This window comes from Haliaeetus leucocephalus, unplaced genomic scaffold (genome assembly GCF_000737465.1).
Source record: "Haliaeetus leucocephalus isolate CR32 unplaced genomic scaffold, Haliaeetus_leucocephalus-4.0 Scaffold306, whole genome shotgun sequence".
NCBI lineage: Eukaryota > Metazoa > Chordata > Aves > Accipitriformes > Accipitridae > Haliaeetus > Haliaeetus leucocephalus.
Genome location: NW_010972742.1, coordinates 2,145,150 through 2,149,195, shown reverse-complemented (window position 1 = coordinate 2,149,195; position 4,046 = coordinate 2,145,150).

The following is a 4,046-nucleotide window of genomic DNA, read 5'->3' as shown; positions in this document are numbered from 1 at the left end:
GGAAGAAAAATTGGACATTTAAGTGACCTAATCTGGGGAGATGTTGATATCAGCTGAGAAGCAAGGACATTTAGCTTCTCAAAAAACCCCACCCAAACACCAAAAAAACCCAAAACTGCAGCATAGCAAGTATTGGATCTGAAAAGTTTGGCCAGTTTCTGTGGGACTATTGAATTTCCTGCTGTCAGTATTGTTGCACATTTTGAAGTTGAAAATCGGTCATTACTGCTGTTGTTTAGAACTCTACCAAATACATAGATCTGAGTTTGTTAGCGTTGACTCATTCTACTTATTTTCATCTGCATATGGAAACGAAAGGCTTTGAAGGTTTGTAGGGATGATTTTGCCATTAAAACAGCAGCAAATGTGGTTTTGGAATAAGGGCGTTTTTTGCTACACACCATTAACTTTCATGTTGCTGTGACCCTGCTGGAAACATGACAAAACCAAATGATACTCAAACCTCCTGTGTTCTTTTTTTTTTCTTAAGAGTGTAAAAGCATGAAATTAGGATGTTGATTACCCATGTTGGTGCTCTAACTCTGTTACCAGTTAACTGGCCAAGGCTTTCACTTTAACTGCTAGTAGTGACCTCACCTGGAAAAGTTTTCTTGACTTTGAATTCAGTTGTGTAAATCTTGGTTTACTTGTTCTTATCTTCTATCTTTATAATTACAAATTACATCCTTTTATGTACTCTGACTGTAAAGTTGTATTATGTCTGCTGGTGAATGTGTGATGCTGCTTTGCCATGGTGCATTATCAGTGGGTGAGTTACAAGAAAGTGTTTCCTTTTCAAAACTGCCTCAAACCACTATCTCCTCAGTCCTGGAGGTTTTATTTGTGTAATGTGTTGTACCACAGAAGTTTCTTCAATGCCACTTTCATATGTGGACTAGTGGCAGTCATTTCCGAGAAGGATTTCTTGGCCCTTTGTAATTCATGGAGGCTTCTTTGCTCTTTGGATGTTTTTAAAGAGGAAATATTAAATCTGCATAGAAAATAAGAGTACTGTGGAATGTGCCAGAAGAGAAAGGAAGCTGCAAGTGCTAAAGAAAGCTAATGAAGTTATTCCTGAAAACTCTTAATTTTTAATTTCCAGCAGTGTATCCATCCTGCTGTTCCTGCTCAGAACTAGATGGGAACTACCATCTTAGCAAGAGGTCCAAGGTGTATTGTCTAGGTCTGTGCATTGCATATGAGGTGTTAAAAATAGTGAATGTACCATTTCAGTAATTTAAATGTTTTATTTATTTTAATTCAATAACTTGACATTTCAAGTCTATTATGTTTTGGTTGGTTTGGTTTTTTTACTCAGTCTCATACCTCTCTAGGAAGGAAAAGTGACTGTTTTGTACTAAATTGTAAACTAATGTGCTTGTTTAAAATAAATTGCAAACATTTGGGCAAACCGGTGCATTTTGGCTTTTTACCTGTATTTTCAAGTTCTTTTTAGCTAAACTGTATTGCAAGGATATCTTGCATACATGTCCATTTCAAACCACATTGGTCACTTTATGTAGGTACTTAATTTTGAAAAGTACCAGGAACAGGTAAACTTTTACTCCATTTCTTTCACTGTTATCCCCTAACTTTATAAAACGTGAGTGAGCGTTTGCAGGAGTGATGGAAGAATTGTCAGTTTCCGACCAATTATTTGCACATTATCTCTCTATATACACACATACACAAATCTTCCTTTCTCTTAAACCTGACCATCTCTTCTTTGGCCAGGATGGTGCTAACATCCACTGGGGGCTTCTGAATCTTTCTGCAGCTTCTGCTGGCAACCGCAGTGCCACTGAGGTGGGACGGTTGACTTGTTAAAAATATTGATTATCTATCTACAGAAGTACTACAAGATATTTTTAGAAATCAATAAGATTTCTAAACCTGTAAAATAAGGTTCTTTGAAATTTAGCACTGCAACTCACTTCTCCAGACAAACGTGTATTACCTTGCCTGGAAAACAGTGATGTTCCCCTGAGAACCTGATGTATGGGCTCATCACCTAAATGTCTTGAGGGCAAATGCAGACATTGTCCCTGCTGGGGCAGAGGTAGATGTGACCTGTCCTTACCACCCGAAGTGAATACACCTGCTGCCTTGTTTTAAACAGGTGCAGGGTCTGAAGCCTGCTACAGCCTGAGCAGGAGGGCACAAGAACGTGCAGAGATCATCCAAAGGGGCTTCCGTGGAAACTTGCCGAGATGGTGCCACCGTGCAAGCGACCCGTGGGGCTGAAAACATGAGGCTGTGCAGGGCTGGCACGTGCCATCGATGGTCCTGAGAGGGACATTGGCCACTGCACTTCACCCTGCACAGCCACAGCTGCCACGACCCTGCCCCGTGCCACATGCGCTGGGGAACAGCCACCGCCACACACACACTTTTTCTTAAACTGCTTCCTTAAAGGATCAGACTAAAAATCCACTTATAAAACTGAGCTTAAAAGAGACCATGTGGGTCATCACCTGCCCCCCCCCCCCCCCCCCCCAAGCGCTGTTCAGGGCCCTGGGGAGGGTCGAGGTGCCCCAGTGCAGCTGATGCTCACCGTGGTACCTGGCATTACTGCAGCACGGTACTGATGATGCTCCACCAGTGCTCTACCTGTACCCCAGCTGTACTCCAGCCTGGCATTTCTAGGTACCTTATTTGGGGACCCCAGATCCTGGTCCCCAAAATGTCTCCCTGCGTTATTTTCCAATTGTATGGGTCTGAGCCGTCCCCCAGGCTGGGACCTGTCCCCTGGCCAGATGAACCATCAGAGGGGACAATCCTGACCCGGCTGTTGGGAGCCCCGTGCCGTGCAGGACCCAGAGGAAGGGAGCAGGCAGGAAGGCAGCCTGGCACCCAAGGGTGCTCAGCAGCAGTGCGGGGCCAATGTGGGTGCCACCAGGTCGGGGTCCTGGGGGGCTTGGCGCTGGGCCCGCTCCCCGGCTGCCCCCACAAGCGGGCGAAAGTCCCTATGCTGCCGTCCAGCAGGAACATATGTGTGTTTGGAGGCTCCCGCCCCTAAGCTGCTTTTATTAATTTGTAATCCCCTGCAAGCAGGAGGTAAAGGGATTCGGGGGATTAACGGGCTCACAGTAACAACCACAATTATCAGCTCCGGCTGCCTGGGACAAGCGTTGCACACACGCACGGGGCTGTCCACCCCGGTGCACAGACATGCGCCAGCACACAGACACGTGCCCACACCCCAACACCTCCGCACACGCAGACACACAAGCACCCACGGAATGGAGCACAAGCACGCAGGTACGGACACAGGCACACCCACCTGCGTGCACACACGCACACACGGAAACCCGCACACCCCGACGTGCACACCCGCATGGTTACACTGGCTGGAACACGCTCCCTCTTGCACGTACAAGCGCGCACACACACAAAGTGCATACAAACGAGCGCACGCACGTGCACCCAGCTACACACGCAGCCCTGCGTGTGCGCACCCTTGCACCCCTATGTGCCCATGCATGCTCCCGCACACCCACACGAGCGTGCAAATACGCACACACACACACACACACGTCTGTGTCCGCCCCATCCTCAATTAGCACCATTAACCTCGCAGGACGCCGATTGCCATGGGTCAGACGTGAGTCTTCACCCTTTACCTCTCCACGCTCATTAACTAATTAGTGGAGGGCGAAGAGCCCCCTCCCTCCTCCCGCGCCGCTCCCCACGGGCGGCGTCGGGGGAGACCCGAACCACGGGGGGGGGCAAACGAAATCCGGGCGTGGGGGCGGGTGGCGACCGGCCGGTCCTTGGGGAAGTCTCCCCCCGACGGCGACTCCCTCGACCCCCGGGCAGTGCCGCCGTCGGGGGCTCCGCGGGGACCCCGGGGCCGCTTCGCACCCCAGAAGCGGCGGCTGCAGCCTGAGCCCGCGCGGCGGCCCCGGCCACGCGTGGGACGTGGCGGGGGAGGACACGAGGGTGGGCAATGCCCCCTCCCCTCCCGCTTTTGTGATGCTAAAGAGCCCCGCGGTGAACCGCGGCCCAGCTGCGGCCCGGCCCGACGGTGCGGTGCCGCCCCCGGC